General features: G+C 40.0%; 1 long non-coding RNA gene and 1 pseudogene across 1 annotated transcript; both read right to left on the bottom strand.

Moving 5' to 3' along the window:
- Positions 1–5087: 5087 nt before the first annotated feature.
- Positions 5088–10575, bottom strand: LOC129861843 (chloride channel CLIC-like protein 1; annotated as a pseudogene).
- A 315-nt stretch (positions 10576–10890) lies between these two features.
- LOC129862724 (uncharacterized) lies at positions 10891–18084 on the bottom strand. The gene is made up of 4 exons (XR_008760816.1): positions 17620–18084; positions 15690–15786; positions 12385–12492; positions 10891–12261 (listed from the first exon to the last, which is right to left on the bottom strand). It is a non-coding gene; the product is annotated as an uncharacterized LOC129862724 (long non-coding RNA).
- Between the last annotated feature and the right edge of the window lie 51 nt (positions 18085–18135).

Below are 18135 nucleotides of genomic sequence, written 5' to 3'. Positions count from 1 at the left end.
CCGAGGGTAGATGCCCACCCGGATCCTCCCCTATAAGTTCAGGTTTGTGGTCGGGAGTCCGCACCTTTGGGGGGGGTACTGTCACGCCCTGACCTTAGTTATCTATGTTTTCTTTATTATTTTGGTTAGGTCAGGGTGTGACGAGGGTGGGTATGCTTGTTTTGTATTGTCTAGGGTTTTTTGTTAGTCTAGGGGTGTTGGTAAGTCTAGGCATATGTATGTCTATGGTGGCCTGAATTGGTTCCCAATCAGAGGCAGAAGTTTATCGTTGTCTCTGATTGGGGATCATATTTAGGTTGCCATTTTCTCTTGGGTATTTGTGGGTTCTTATTCTATGTTTAGTTGCCTGTCTGCACTAGCCATATTAGCTTCACGGTTCATTTTGTTATTTTGTTCATTTTGTTCAGTGTTCATTCTTTAAATAAAGAAGAATGTACGCTTACCACGCTGCGCCTTGGTCTCCTCCCTACGACGGCCGTGACAGTGTAAAAAAGTTAACTATCCCTCAATTGAATTTACAAATCAATCATTGCAAATAAGACATTAATGGTCAAGGATTTCTTATTAAACTGAATCTGATAAGCTTTAGTAATTCTATTTATGACCCCAAACCCAACCCCTAACTGTTCTATGTGCTCTTTATTTTATATTTGTTGCTTCCCCTCCACATATGCTGTCATGAAGCTTTTCCCGAATGCAACAAAGGGACAAGTGGGGACGGCTTAAAACAGTTAAATGGCTGAATTGAAAGCAATGAGAGAAAAAACGAGATGAATAGGATGAAATAAAAACGTTTTTGTTTTTTTCTTTATTCTAATGTTTTATTACCATGATAAGAGTGTGCAAAGCTGTCAAGGCAAAGGGTGGCTATTTGAAGAATCTCAAATATAAAATATATTTTGATTTGTCTAACACTTTTTTGGTTACTACATGATTCCATATGTGTTATTTCATAGTTTTGATGTCTTCACTATTATTCTACAATGTAGAAAATAGTAAAAATAACGAAAAACCCTGGAATGAGTAGGTGAGTCCAAACTTTTGACTGATAGGTGAGCAACCCAGAACTGTGTGAGTGTGTTTGCCTCAAAAAGCATCTTGCTTCAATCAGTTTATTCCAGTTAAGACTCTAAATTATTATTGTATTTTAACAGCAACAGTTCCAAGTTTGTATTAAAGAGAAACTCATCACTGTATATACGTTTCATGACAATTGAGCTCAGTCAGAACTTGTGGCTAGCATGAATCCATTTGATGACAGCTGTGAGTGATGGCGAGTGGGAATGACAAGTCAGTGGTAGACAGCGCATCATCTGCTGCTGAACGACAGCGCTGCATCGCGTGTGTCGCGGAGTAATCTTCAAGCACACGGGCATCTCCCTCTCACATTCACACAGCTGCCAAACTGAGCAGAGACCGTTGCTAAGCAGAGAGCGCACTTGGCCAAATCAATTCCAGTAATTAATGAAATAATAAAAAATGTACTCTGACACATCGCGACCCAACATTAACAGGTCCGCGACCCACTTTGGATCGCGACCCATACTTTAAAAAAGGCTGGTCTAGAGTCCAAATTGGAGATTTTTGTTTCCAACCGCCATGTGAGACGTGGTGTGGGTGAACGGATGACCCTGCATGTGTATTTCCCACCGTAAAGTATGGAGGAGGTGTTATAGTGTGGGGGTGCTTTGCTAGTGACACTGTGATTTATTTAGAATTGAAGGCACACTTACCCAGCATGGCTACCACAGCATTCTGCAGCAATACGCCAATGAGTAGGTGTGATAAAAAAAATTGACCAGTAGTGTATGTTGAAAATATGATATCACTGCCGGGCTAGATTTGGCATCAATTTGTGCCACCTGTGTAGCCTACCTGGAGCTAGCAAACTAATTTAATAAATAACCTATAACTTCAGTTTATAGTTGTTGTAGCCTTGGGTTATTATGCAATTATTACTTGCACATTTAATTAATTAAATTGGAAATGATCAAAGCTCTATCGCAATTGCCAAGCAGTTGTTAGAATGCATTTGATGGACAGTAACAGTAGTGTCACGCCCTGACCTTAGATATCTCTGTTTTTCTAGATATTTTGGTTAGGTCAGGGTGTGACTAGGGTGGTTAGGCTAGTTTTTGTATGTCTAGAGGTTTTGTATGTCTAGGGGTTTTTGTATGTCTATGTTGTTCTGATATGGTTCCCAATCAGAGACAGCTGTTTATCGTTGTCTCTTATTGGGGATCATATTTAGGTAGCCATTTTCCTCAGTTGTGTTGTGGGATCTTGTCTATGTATAGTTGCCTTAGTGCACATCAGTAGCGGCACGTTTGGTTTGGTTTGGTTGTTTGTTGTTTTGTTAGGTGAGTTTCAGTTTATTAAAATTATGTGGAAAATTATGACCCCATTCTCAGTAACCTATTCCAGCTGGCATTTGGGAAAAACAAGCACATCTTACCTTGAAATCGCCTTGCTATTCATGTTGAATAAATTAGTCTGTTAATCTGAACTAAGCAAGCTTCTAAATAGTTCAGTTCACATATTGCCTGCATCTTGTCTAGGCTACTGTAGACTATCTGAAATGAGATGTAGACCTATCAGGGGCTATAGGCTATCTGCCTTTATCTAAGCAAACCATGGAAAAATTGAATTACAATCATAAACCCAGATTTTAGTCTGTAGCCTATGCCTATTGAAATGAAGTCAATCTCGCAAATGGGCCATTTATAAATGTTTATAGTCTTAACAATTGTCAAATAACATCACAATTGCGAGAAAATACCCTAACATTCGTTTTTTTGTTCGTCCAAGTGTTTCTTGCTCAGAGATTTGAGATCCTTGTGTACAACTTTTATCACTCAAACTCTCCTGTCGGATTTACTACAGTTATGCACTAGCACAAAGGTGATTTATTTACAATTATAAACCTGTTTCGAGCCTTCAATGCTGATTGGCGGAAAGCCGTGGTATATCAGACCATATACCAATCGTATGACAAAACATAACTTTTTACTGTCCCAATTACGTTGGCAACCAGTTTATAATAACAATAAGGTCCCCTAGGGGTTTGTGGTATATGGCCAATATACCAAGGCTAACGGCTTTATCCAGGCACTCCGCGTTGCGTCGTGCTTAAGAACAGCCCTTAGCCGTGGTATATTGGCCATATACCATATCCCCTTGTGCCTTATTGCTTAATCATAGGAGTCAAACGAGTTAAATCGACATCCATTGATGGAAAATTATCTTGGGGAGTTTAATAAGGACAAAATATATTTTCTCTTGCCACATATTCAAATTCCTACATTATATCATGTCATAGCTTGTAATAATTATTATTTTGAGGAAAAACACATTTAGCTTCTAACGTCATTACAATATACTATGATATTCCTTCTTTAATTGACTCGATAACATTATGGGAAAAGGGTTTATTGTATAAATATGGCAACTCTTCTCGTTGTGAAAAAAAAATTGGGCGAGTTTTCAGGCCTTTGGATATTTTAGCTTGACCTGGCAACAACAGCCAAGTGGCTACCCCAAACTGCATGATAACAGTGCCTAAAACTAGTTGATTCATCACCACGGACATTTTCTGTAGAGTATTTGGCTGCTCCAACAAGGCAGGAAAGGCAATGGGAAAAAATATGTTTACAGATTCCCCGCAACAATGAAACACCATTGGTGACACTGTCAGAAAAGCAAAGAAACCTTTTTGGCTGTCAAGACCTGAACCTAGACAGCTGTTGGTAATGGGGCTGCTATGATCATTTCATCACTAGTAAATGAAGTCTGATCGATTTCGAGTTTAGCTGTTAAGCTAACCAAGTGTAACAACAACACTTAAATTAGCTATTAAGATAGTTTGTAGTCTATCAATTAGCATGTGTCGCGTAAGTTTTGGGGAAGCTATTTTTCACCATTAAAATTCACCTTTATTAGAAAGGATTGCATGCCTCCATCATTGTATTTGCAGACTAATGTAAACCTACTATTCCTAATGTGATATAGATTGGATTATTTGTGCTATTAATAAATGCGTAGATGCATAGGTTTATAGGCTATACCAGAGACATTTCCTTTGCACGGGAAAAATGTACCATTGATAAAAATTTCTTGCAATTCTACCAGTGGAGGCTCCTCAGAGGAGAAAGGGAAGGACCAACCTCCTCAGTGAATTTCATACAAATTTAAATTGTAAAACATAAAAAAAATTATACTTTCTAGATAAAACTATAGTAAATATAATCATGTCACCAAATAACTGATTAAAACACACAATTTTGCAAAGAAGGTCTACAGCACTCTGTAGGGTAGCAACATGGTTTAGTTGGAGGACAGCTAGCTTCCATCCTCCTCTGGGTACATTGACTTCAATACAAAACCTAGGAGGCTCATGGTTCTCACCCCATTCCATTGACTTACACAGTAATTATGACAACTTCAGGAGGACGTCCTCCAGCCTATCAGAGCTCTTGCAGCATGAACTGACACGTTGTCCAACCATTCAAAGGATCAGATAATTAATCTAGTACTGAAAGCATAAACTACAGCTAGCTAGCACTGCAGTGTATAACATGTGGTGAGTAGTGGACTCAAAGAAAGAGACAATAGTTGAACAGTTTTGAACAAATTAATTTCTTCCAAAATGAAGGAGAAGCAAGAGAGTCATTAAACAGAATGAATATATAAAATGTAATACTATATGATATTTTAAACATACTGTACTTTAATAATAGGCTATATTGTTCTATGGGTGAAATTAAAAGTATTGTGATCTCTGCTTTGCCTAGCCCCATTGAATAAAAGGTATTTCTTATAGCCCAACTATTTCCTTTCTTTACAATTTAAAACACATTTAGAATAGACAATGTAATTGTTGTGGTAGTCTTAGGAAAACCATCTTCATTATCACAGTGGCACCTCCATGTGCCACTCAGACCTTCTTGGAGAAAAGTATCTGGACTTGGACTTGGTGGTGGTTTTGTGTGTGTGTGTGAGATAAGGATCCCATTTCCTTCTTCCAGACACTTCACCATCTAGATTACAAGGATTGGATTTACACCAAAAGAAAGTCAGCACAAGGCATGTACAAATTCTAGTTTAATGATTAGCCTCATATACATTGTATACTGGTATAATTTTTTAATTGAGAACATATATTTTTAAATTGAGAACATTTTAAATTATGAACAATATGTAAACAGTGTGTGAGTTAAGCTATTCTCTGCTTCAGATGCACAATGGCAAGGGGTGCATTGCAAATGCCCATAAGGCTAATGCCATCCTACTGTAGGCCAGTGCTTCCCAACTCCGGTCCTTGAGTTCCCCCAAGACTACATTTTTATTGTAGTCCCAGACAAACACACCTGATTCAACATGTCAACTAATCATCAGGCCCTCAATGAGTTGAGTCAGCTATGTTTGTACGGGGCTACAACAAAAATGTGTGCTGTTGGGAGTATTCGAGAACTGGAGTTGGGAACCACTGCTGTAGGCCTATGGCTGCATTGGCGTTGGATGCCATTATCAGCTGCAAAATGGGTACACATGGCTGATATCCTGAAGAAAAAAAAAACTGACAAACAAATAAAACGAATTGGAAAACTTATGACTGAACAAAAAGGTGATGTTCATTTGAGAACACAGAAACAAGAGACACTCCCTTCCCCTCTTTATTGCAGGTTATTGCAGGCTTGTGCTCTGTGATGAACCAATATCAACACTAGTTCATCTTGAATAATAGTTCAGTTAATTAAAACAAGTTTAAAACACTTCGTCAAAGAACCAAAATTCATATAATTTTAAAGTGTACAAGTAAGCGAACTCATATGTAGAGGCTAGACATTTTAGTAACAAGTAGGCTATTATTAATAAAACATAATTTCAAGTGAACAAAAAAACTCACTCCACTGATTCACTGGGTGATAAGACTTCTGTTCCAGCCCAGAAATAGCACACTTGATTATTAACTAATTAGGTTTGATACATTGAATCAGGTGTGTTAATGCTGGGCTGGAACAGAAGTGTGCACACCCAGCAGGGTTGTCCTGCTCCAGTTGTAATAGGTTTATACATTGTGTGACTTTTAAACTGTATTTGTGTTCACAAAATATGCTAGGTACACATATAATCCATGGCATACAAGAATGTACCCTTACTCTTTTGGGACATTCATTGGTACCTCATTCTGCAGACAGGGTTTGACAGATCTCTGTATCTGAGGACAGAAAACAAAGAAACAGGCTGCGTTATACTTAAGTTAGATAGAGAGATTTAGCAACATAATATTCAGGTCGGTCTTCCGTTTTTATCGCTAGGGATAGGAAATGGAGAATAGTTTCATGTCCTCCCGCAAAGGTACCTGTCCTATCCAGAGTAGCCTACTCTCCCTTCTCATTGCTGTTGAGCTTGCTACCTATCTAGCGACAAATGCATTTGGAGTTACAATGATTAATACATTAAGATAGCTAACTAGCTACTGTGAATTTAGCAAGCTGATGACATTTAATTTACGTAGCTAGCTATACAGTATGTAAAGTTAGCTAACTAGCGAATATTATCTTAGTGTGCAGGCTAAATCAAATGAGCTGTTAAGTTTCTGTAGCAAGCTAGCTAATAATACATCATTTTTGATCACTTTCAAATATATTTACTTAGAGAAACTAAATAATGGGCAATCTTCCTGAAGTTTCCGGTGGTAGCAAAACGCAGCCAGCCAAGTGGACTATTGTATTGGAAGACTTCACTGAGTTTGGTACATGCTACATGCAACAATTTCAAAAGATTTTACTAAGTTACAGTTCATATAAGGAAATCAGTCAATTGAAATTAACGAATTAAGGCCTAATCTATGGATTTCACATGACTGGAAATACAGATACGCATTTGTTGGTCACCTTACATTTTTTTAAATAAAGCAGGTGCATGGATCAGAAAACCAGTCAGTTTCTCGTGTGGCCACCATTTGCCTCATGCAGCATGACACATCTCCATTGCATAGAGTTGGTCAGGCTGTTGATTGTCTAATTCTGCTATATTTTATAGCCTAAAAAAGGTGACCAACCATCCTAAAAGGGACAGTGTTGTATTTTAAGACAGGCAAAGCCTTATTCTCTATGTGGTAATAATAGGCCTAATAATGATAATGATTTTTATTTTTGCAAAGTGGTTCCTTGCATCATACAACACAATTTTCAGTAACCATTTTGGCCTATATATATAGTGGTAAGCAACTTTTTTTAGGGGGGGTGCGGGGTGACTCAGCCTTTGGACAGCCTGGCTGTCAGCTTCCCCTTTAGATTCAGATGCAGATCCCCCTTATTTGATGGAACCCCTACCTGTCCCAGACCTGCTGTTTTCAACTCTTAATGATCGGCTATGAAAAGCCAACTGAGATTTATTCCTGATTATTATTTCACCATGCTTGTCATTTATGAACATTTTGAAAATCTTGGCTCTCTCTAATTTTCTCCTTCTCTCTTTCTTTCTCTCGGAGGACCTGAGCCCTGGGACCATACGTCGGGACTGCCGGGCGTGGTGGCTCCTTGCTGTCCCCAGTCCGCCTGGCCTTGCTGCTGTTCCGGTTTCAGCTGTTCTGCCTGCGGTTATGGAACCGCCACCTGTCCCAGACCTGTTGTTTTTCAACTCTTAATGATCGGCTATGAAAAGCCAACTGAAAATTATTCATGATTATTATTTGACCATGCTTGTCACTTATGAACATTTTTGAACATCTTGGCATAGTTCTGTTATAATCTCCACCCGGCACAGCCAGAAGAGGACTGGCCACCCCTCATAGCCTGGTTCCTCTCTAGGTTTCTTCCTAGGTTTTGGCCTTTCTAGGGAGTTTTTCCTAGCCACCGTGCTTCTTCACCTGCATCACTAGCTGTTTGGGGTTTTAGGCTGGGTTTCTGTACAGCACTTCGAGATATTAGCTGATGTACGAAGGGCTATATAAAATGAACTTGATTGATTGATTGATTTGACTTCAGCTGGAGAGGGTTTAGCTTCTTGTGAGTCATTGCCTTCAGTTCTGGCTCCAGCTACAACTGGTTCTTGCAGTACCTCTTCCTGGATGTCGGTATCATCCTCTACCATTAGAGGGTCGAAATGCTCTGCGATGGAGCAACCCTCCGGCCGCACACCGTCGGGGAAACACTCCCACCACTCCGAGATGATCTCGTCCTTGCTGTACCGCCGGTCGGCGTTCCTCAGGGTGTCTACGTACATCCTGGTCGGCTCCTCCCACGCCCTGTGGTGGGGGCTCCTCCGGTGGACATAGGTCCTGCCCTGGTCCTGAGCCCGCTAGTTGGCTGCTGCTCCTAGTCGGCGTCTGAACGGGGGAGGGGAGCGTTGAGGGGCATCCCCCCCTGCAAGTGGGTTGTGGTCTGTCCCTCTTAGACAGGTCTGGGGTGTCGCTGGGCCCACCGACACGCAGCAGTCTGGACATGCCGTGCTGGATGGCGGCCTGGGCGCTGCTGTACACAAAGACCTGAGGAAGATAAGGAATATATTTACTGCTTCAGGGACAGGCAGGAAACTGGCTACGGAAACAGTATGACTGCTGTGTGAGTCAGGATTGGGGTCAATTCCATTTCAGTACAGGAAGTAAATCTACATTCTCATTCAAGAATTGAAAATTGACATTTATTTTCAGAAATAATTTAACACCAATTCGCTTCCTGAATTGACAGAATTTAAATGGAATTGACCCTAGACCTCGTGACAGTGTGTTTCTTTGATTGTGTTATTATTTGTGTGTGTCCTTACCAGGATGGAGAGCACGATGGTTAGGAGCACAGGGATCTGCAGGGTGACTGGTATGTCCTTGAGGAAGGCTCGTAGGAACTGGCTGATCCCCTGGCCAAAGTGCTTCAGAGGCTCTGTGAAGAAGGTGGTGATGGTCATAGTGATAGCCTTCAGAGACAGAGAGATAATACATTATCACACTGCATCCTACAGGTCCAGGAAAAATGCTAAATGTTACACATTTAGTTTAGTCAATTCCATTTCAAGTTTTTCATAATGCTCACAGGGCAATCATAGACACTGGATTAGATTGATATTGCATTGTTAAAAAGACAGTATATTTTTTTTGTTACAAGTGAAAAACATGGCAATACGTACATATACATTTGGGCTTACTCAAATAGTTGTGTTAAGTTGCAAGAGTAAGGTATGGGTGACTATCTTTCGGTCCTGGCCTGTGGAATAGGTTAGGGTCAATTCCATTTCAATGCTGTCATTTCCGGAAGTAGACTGAAAACTGGAAGTGGAATGTCAGTTTACTTCCTGAATTGACTGAATGGAATTTGACTTTCCCTGGTCGCCGAAAATAGGTTAGTTGGTGGTACAAGAAGGATGGGGTTGACCATGAGGACTTCGTAGTGCATCCTACAGGGATCGTCTTGGAGAGTCATGGCACCTCTGTACCAATCTGGGGTACAGGCAGGGAGGAGTAAACAGAAGGCTTCACAACAACATAAACCAATGTGCATTTCCACAGTAAACTTACTGCAACAAAATGGTAAAAATGTGAAAGCCAGAAAAGAGGAGTGAGAAGTATTATGTATTTTATTGTATCGTCATGCACCAATGATTATGAAACAATCACACATCAATTAAAATGTACTTTCGCATATATTTTTGAGATGAGGAAAATCGGACACCCCTGTGGAAAGATATGTGATGCCAAGCTCAGGTGTTATTTTTCCATTATCTCACCCTTCAAGTTATCCCACCAGTCAAATTTCTTCCTCCCAGTGCATTTTGCATCGATGCCCTCCATCTTTCCATTTTGTTTTGGTGCTCGGCAAAGGCAATCTGACAGGTTGAGAAAATCCAATAATAGATATGGTGAATTAACATTGTGTATTTTGTGTGCTGGAGGCTGGTCTAGTGGTAGTGCTGCCATTCCCGGGACCACACGCACACAGTTAGAACCCCGTTACTAACACTGCTTTTATCCCTCATCCATCTCACACAAAAAATAACCTGTGATAGTCAAACTCTCCTGGTAAGACTTAGATATTTCTCAAGACATTCCTTGGTGATGTTCCTGTAGTTTGCTTTGAGTTTTGAAGAATAGAGATGGAATATTTAGAAATACCTTAAATAGCATAGTGCAACTTCCTTACCTGCTTATAAACCCCCACAAAAACATTCTTTGCAGTGACCTGAAATATTGTTGTAGTGTTTAACCTAAATGTTTTGCCTCGAAGAACATAAATCAATCCCGAATCAGGAAAACCCTACACCGAAGGTTGCCAGAATGGCCACTCTGGCAGTAAAGAAGGAACTTTGTACCTTTTCTTTCCGATAATTTTATTAATTTACTAATAAACATAGAGCACCAGACAGACAGTAAGGGGTAATTAGCATGTGAAAATTTTACAAAATACATGAAAGTGTGAATATTGGCAATTTACCTTGTAGAGATAGAACCAATTCCAGACCAGACCGATGAGAAAGCAATGGCAAAGATTGCTTGAACTGAACAAACCAGGAGACTGTAGACCACAGCTCGTTGCAGATGATGACCACTATGATTAAGACAACCACAGACACCTGGAAGAGAGAGATCCTTTAAATAATTGCAATGGCAGTGAGAAATATTCCTGACGCTGCAATGTCAATGAGTGGAACCAATTCTGTCTCGTTTGTCTTGCCTTGAGTGTAAAGGACTGTGCTCCGAATCAGATTGGTTTAGTTACAGTGCCAGTCAATAGTTTGGACACACCTACTCATTCTATTTTTGACATTGTAGAATAATAGTGAAGACATCAAAACTATGAAATAACACATATGGAATCATGTAGTAACCAAAAGAAAGTGTTTAAAAAATCAAAATATATTTTATATTTGAGATTCTTCAGAGTAGCGACCCTTTACCTTGATTACAGCTTTGTACACTCTTGGCATTCTCTCAACCAGCTTCATGAGGTAGTCACCTGGAATGCATTTCAATTAACAGGTGTTTCAATATATCCACATAACTTAGCTTCCTCATGATGCCATCTATTTTGTGAAGTGCACCAGTCCCTCCTGCAGTAAAGCACCTTCTCAACATGATGCTGCCACCCCCATGCTTCACGGTTGGAATAGTGTTCTTTGGCTTGCAAGCCTCCCCCTTTTTCCTCCAAACATAACAATGGTCATTATGGCCAAACAGCTCTATTTTTGTATCATGAGACCAGAGGACATTTCTCCAAAAAGTACGATCTTTGTCCCCATGTGCAGTTGCAAACCGTAGTCTGGCTTTTTTATGGCGGTTTTAGAGCAGTAGCTTCTTCCTTGCCGAGCGGCCTTTCAGGTTATGTCGATATAGGACTCGTTTTACTGTGGGTATAGATACTTTTGTACCCGTTTCCTCCAGCATCTTCAAGGCCCTTTTCTGTTGTTCTGGGATTGATTTGCACTTTTCGCACCAAAGTACGTTCATCTCTAGGAGACAGAACGCGTCTCCTTCCTGAGCAGTATGACGGCTGCGTGGTCCCATGGTGTTTATACTTGCGTACTATTATTTGTACCGATGAACGTGGTACCTTCAGGTGTTTGGAAATTCCTCCCAAGGATGAAACAGACTTGTGGAGGTCTACAACTTTTTTTCTGAGGTCTTGGCTGATTCCTTTTGATTTTCCCATGATGTCAAACAAAAAGGCACTGAGTTTGAAGGTAGGCCTTGAAATATATCCACAGGTACACCTCCAATTGACTCAAATGATGTCAATTAGCCTACCAGAAGCTTCTAAAGCCATGCCATCAATTTCTGGAATTTTCCAAGCTGTTTAAAGGCACAGTCAACTTAGTGTATGTAAACTTCTTACCCACTGGAATTGTGATACAGTGATTTTTAAGTGAAATAATCGGTCTGTAAACAATTGTTGGGAAAATTACTTGTGTCATGCACAAAGTAGATGTCCTAACATACTTGCCAAAACTACAGTTTGTTAACAAGAAATGTGTGGAATGGTTGAAAAACAAGTTTTAATGACTCCAACGTAAGTGTATGTAAACTTTCGACTTCAACTGTATATGCACTTGGCATACAGACAGCATACTACTTTCCAAAGTGGTAACATACATTTACAAGGTGGGTAAGATACATTGAGGAAGTGTTTTACATAAAGAGAATCAGTGGATAGATTGAAACCATACCAGGCTAACCTTTTCTATCTCTTTCAGAAGTTTGCTGAGGAATCCCTTGAACACTGGGTTGCATGATGGCTGCTGTGCAACCCTTGTAATCTTCTTCGTATGCTCCTCAATTTAAAAAAAAATGAAGGAAAGTTACAGACGATCACACGCCATCTATTTGCCACGGTTTCATAAATATAAATTTGAAAAATAATTGTGTGACGTTTAAAATACGTTTCCAACACGAACCTCTCTTTGTAACCCTTCCACTTTGTTGTTGCACTCCGTTACGTCCACTTGATCTGAGTCCTGCACGTATTCCCTTCTCTTGGTGGGCACATTAGGGTAATTACTTGCCTGTGAAGATGACTTTCATTTAGTTTTCCGATTAGATTAATATCACGACACAAGGCAGTATTCGTCATGCTTGGTGTATTTTCACACTTCGTGATTTTGTTTCATATACTGTAATAGGAAACATGACGAAGAAAAATAACAAAGCAATATTATAATTATTTCAAGTGATGGCACTGTCATGGCACGGAAAGATGCATTACACAGCTGCTTGTACTGTACCTCCGGGCTTTCTCATGGACTTTATGATTGGATCGTAGTTCTATACGGATTAATCTATTCGTCATCGTCCATCTGCCCTTGAACAACCAGCAACGGGGATGGTATGCGTCCTGACAGCACTTGTTGACATCATGTTAATTACCATGGCTAACATGCTACAGAGAACTCGGGGTTCATGAACCAGAAACAGACATCCTCAATAAACCCTACAGAGCAATAACGTCAATTACAAATAGCTGCACATTTTCTTCGAGCTGAGCCGGTGTGACGAGATAACTCGATCCGTTGGAATACGACAATATGAGCGCTTATTTCAGAGAGCGCTCCGTAAGCCACGCCCCAGTAGGCAGAGCTAGGCTTGGCACTCGTTTAAATATGATAAAAAAGCCTCGTATTTTACAGTGGGTCTGTCTGCTATGGTTCTGTGTAGCCTAGTTATGCTAATATATTTGAGCCCAGTGTATTGCAGTTTATTTCGTCTTTGACTTAAATCAAATATATTTGAGTAGTAAACAGGGAACACAACAACGAGTCCCAGACAGTTCGCAATAGAACATACCCGAGGTGGCATCGTTTATTAGGCTAACGTTACCTAAATAATTGGTTACCTATTTGATACTGGATTATAGAAGCGAATGTCATCTTTTAATTGACTTTCATAGCATTTATAAGGAGAAGCCATATCAGCCATTGAAACTAATTGTTCTCACTTTGTAATAGAACCTTTTTTCTGCCTGGCTGTGGGGCTCTTTACCTGCATTAATAAGATGTTCTTGTGATCACAACAAAACTACTTATTTTGCTCAAATAGAGATATAAATGGTGTTTTCTTTGAAAAAAATGGCCTTGCTGAGAATTGAACATTCAGTTTTCTGCCTGAGTGTGGTGCTGTTTACTGCAATTCTCTGGATTATTTTGTGACCAGAACAAAACCATTTCTTGTACTCAACTAGAGATTTAAATAAATAGTGTTTCTTTAAAAAACACTGGAGATTTAATGATAACTGAATTGACTCAGACAAGTAACATAAGTAGGCCTACAGTATCCCAGTGAGATCAAACAGGTGTGCCCTGATGCTATTGAACTGCGACTGAGTAAACCCTGGCCTGACACCTGGACGGTATGGCTGTTGAACAAGTTGAGACTAAAGTACTTGGTGTTACCTTAGATTGTAAACTGTAATGGTCAAAACATCTAGATTTTATGGTTGTAAAGATGTGGAGAGGTTTGTCTGTAATAAAGAGATGCTCTGCTTTTTGCACCACACTCCCCAAAGCAAGTCCTGCAGGCTCTAGTTTTGTCTTATCCTGATTATTGTCCAGTCATATGGTCAAGTGCTGCAAAGAAAGACCTAGTTAAGCTGCAGCTGGTCAAGAACAGAGTCGCACGTCTTGCTCTTCATTGTATTCAGAGGACTAATATTAATACGTGCATGCCAGTCTCTCTTGGCTAAGAGTTGAGGAAAGACACTGCGTCACTTCTTATTTATATAAGAAACAACAAACATGGTTTAAAGAAACACCTCACGGCACAACGCCATTCCCCTATCTGACCTACTTGTTGAGTGTATGTACTGACATATGTGTGTAACTGATATATGTACACACACACTACATGTTAATGTTTTTAAATGTATGTAAATTGTAAAGTCTTTTGTCTGTCATGTATTTTTGTTATATGTCAGACCCCAGTAAGACTAGCTGTCGCCATAGGCGTCGGCTAATGGGGGTCCTAATAAATCAAAATTACTGAGAAAGTACCTCGGCCATAGGGAAATCATTGGGGAAAGAAGTCACACTTCCAGTTTGCACAAATCTCTATTTGATTTGCTGTAATACAGAGATAACGTGTATCCCGTGTGGCTCAGTTGGTAGAGCATGGCGCTTGCAACGCCAGGGTTGGGGGTTCAATTCCCACAGTGGGACCAGAGTTCAATTCCCATGGGGGTACCAGGATGAATATGTATGAACTTTCCAATTTGTAAGTCGCTCTGGATAAGAGCGTCTGCTAAATGATGTAAAAGCATACATTCAATCTCACAATGTCTTCATTGCGTTTTAATTGAAAATGAATCAGTCTTCCTTTATTCACTATTTCAATAAGGAAAGGGCAATACCAGTATTAATAGCCAGCAGGCTCAGAATATATCCATAATGACTATACAGAAAGTACTGGCAGTTAAAGACCATATGGACAGATGGCTTTTAATGAAGTCATATGGTCAGTGGCGATTTTAGCATGTAAATCTTGGTGTGGCAAATTCCCCACGTTTTGGGGGGATGCATGCGAGCAAAGCCACTACACAACACAACACTAACCAACACATTATTTGCACTATAACAGTGACAAACAGTTGCCCACAAACTGTTAGGGCCTACATAAAGCTGTCCAAACAGCAGAGCTTTCTTTTCAGCACCGTGGCGTGAATCTTTACTACTGCTACACCTGGCCATCAGCGGAGTCTTGTCTAGCAGCGAAACAGTTCATTCAGCCTCGTTCACTGCCTTTAAAAAAAACATAGCTGATATGGGTGACTTGCTTAAACAAATGTGGTTTCTACAGACAGTTGAGATGTACAAACTATGGCATAAGGGGACGAAAAGAGATAATCTGTAATTTCGATTAAGAAATTAATGAGCAAGCTAGGACGAACGTAGAATTCAGAACATGGGCCATTTTTACAGTATACTCCCTGTATACCAAGTCAGAACCATAAGATAAATAAAGGGGGCATATCAGCAGACAATGAAAGACATTTCTCTTAAACAGGCTATAGGCTAAATGTGCACCACCAAGTCAGAACAGTAGGCTAAATTATGAGGTGAAAAGGGAGCAAATTATTAGGGTGAGGTACATGGGCTACTAACAGCTTACTACACAAGATACACTTAGTATTACTTTCTTAGCTACAGTATAAATATCTCCCTGGCATATTACATAATTTATGCAGCAGCATACAATAAATGTTTGAACTCACCTTGTTGTGCTGTGCTCACTTTAACAGGAATGTGGCACGGCAGTCCTTGTGGGCAAATGTTGACATCACCTCTGGACTTATGGTGCTTTCAAGACAACTGTGAACTCAAAAAAACAAGGTTGAATCAGAGCTCTAGAAAGAAGTCTGAGTTCCCGACTTGGAATTGCGAGTTGGATGAGGGTTCAAAACGTATTTTTCCAGTCTGGGGCTTGTTTTTTCCTCGAGGTTCCAGTTGTCTTGAATTCACTGAAGTCTGAGATTTCCTAGTTTTCAGTTGTTTTGAACGCGGCAGAAGTCAGATTGACAGCATGAATGTTTATATTTAAAGCTTGGAAAAGAGCCCATTAAACCCAGACTTGGACCACACATCCACTCCACTGAATAGCAGGCTAGTGATTGCTTTGCAACACTTGCAGTTAGCCACTGATTCCTTCCAAAGCATAATGTCTATATATGTCCAATGGCCGATTAGCACCGCTACGTTTTTATCTATAATTTGTCTTCATATGACAAGGATTGGAAAGGATTTGCCAGAAGATTATCGAAGTGATTCATGATGATGACTGCATGTCTAACTAGCTAGCTAAGATTTTGAAAGAATGATGTTGACATGATCAGTCCCATCAAAGCTACGGTAGATATAATGTGATTTTACGAAAATCAGGGATGTAAACAAATTAGTGTTCAAAATTGGAGAGAAATAAGCTTTTTATGCTTCTGGAAATTTTCTGGGATCTTTAATTTCAGCTCATGAAACATGGGACCAAATCTTTACATGTTATTTATATTTTTGTTCTGGTCACAAGATAATCCTGAAAATTGCGGTTAACAGCGCCACACTCAGGCAGAATGTTAAATTCTCCACCAGGCTCATCATGTCAAAAAAACACATTTGAGCAAAATAAGTAGTTTTGTTGTGATCACAAGAAAATCCTACTAATTCAGGTAAAGAGCCCCACAGTCAGGCAGACAAATCTGAATGTTCTATCATAAAGGAGAACAATTAGTTTCTCTGGCTGATATGGCTTCTACTTAGAAGTACTATAATTAAGTGAAAGAGTGGTTGCTAAGTTAACGAGGCCGCTGCACCAGGTTGATTTTTTAAAGCTGTCTAAATATAATGTATTGACTTTTATATAACATGTTGTCCAGTCCGAATTGACCCTTCTCTGGGTCCGGACCTGGACCGCAGTCCGCCAGTTGAGTTTGGCTGTTCAAGAAGATTCTGTGCTTTCAACAATATGGCAACAGTTTGGGGAAGGCCCTTTCCTGTTTCAGCATGACAATGCCCCCGTGCACAAAGTGAGGTCCATACAGAAATGGTTTGTCAAGATCGGAGTGGAACAACTTGACTGGCCTGCACATAGCCCTGAACTCAACCCCATCAAACACCTTTGCCGACTGCAAGCCAGGCCTAATCGCCCAACATCCGTGACCTCACTAATGCTCTTTTGGCTGAATGGAAAGTCCCCACATCAATGTTCCAACATCTGGTAGAAAGCCTTCCCAGAACAGTGGAGGCTGTTATAACTTTATGGGAAAAGGTTTATTCACTAAATCTTTTCATTCCTTAAGGGCAGTTTTATTTCAAATGTAGTACCCAAATGGAAAAAGTCCAATAAGCGTTTTATAGTTACATCGTTAGGGTAAGTTAACCGAAAGTGGACACGCTCCAATCAGTTTCTGAGACAATTGCCCAGACTTTGTAGACATTTTTATCATGCTTAAACCTCATCTTTATCAAATTATCCATTAAAGATACCAACTCAAAACCGACGTACGTCTACGTATTGGTTGTTTAAGTTGCATCTCATATTCCTAGTATTACTTTATCAAATCTCTAGTAATCGATTATACACACATACAATTCATCATATTTTCATTTCTTCACAGAATCCATATAAAACGTAAGAAATTCTGAGGTACTCACATCAACCATTCCATTTGCATTTAAGGGCTCTCCACAGCTACGAAGCAGCTCTCCAAATATACTACCAGCGGAACCAAAAATGGTTACTTTTGTTTCCCGGACAATGTCCGGTTCTCTAACCTTCCAGAGAACATGGCAAAATCAAGCCTCCCTGGAACTATAGACCTTCCGCTGCTTTCTAAAAAATCATCCTGCTCTCAATACCATTTTGTGATATTGTAACGCTCGTCTTCCTCCTCGTCTGAGGAGGAGCAAGGATCGGACCAAAGCGCAGCGTAGTGTGAATACATAATGATTTATTTGTGAAAGACGAACACGAAGAACACTTGACAAAATACAAAATAACAAAATGACGTGAACAGACCTGTACTTGAGAACATAAAACAAGAACGCACAAACAGGAAGGAACACACGAATGAACGAACGAAACAGTCCCGTGTGGCACAAACACTGACACAGGAACAAATCACACACAAACAAACAGTGAGAACAGCCTACCTTAAAATGATTCTCAAT

The sequence above is a fragment of the Salvelinus fontinalis genome, chromosome 9 (genome assembly GCF_029448725.1).
Source record: "Salvelinus fontinalis isolate EN_2023a chromosome 9, ASM2944872v1, whole genome shotgun sequence".
In the NCBI taxonomy this organism is placed as follows: Eukaryota; Metazoa; Chordata; class Actinopteri; order Salmoniformes; family Salmonidae; genus Salvelinus; species Salvelinus fontinalis.
The sequence above is the reverse complement of the archived record's forward strand: the minus strand, read 5'-3'. Positions and strand labels throughout refer to the sequence as shown.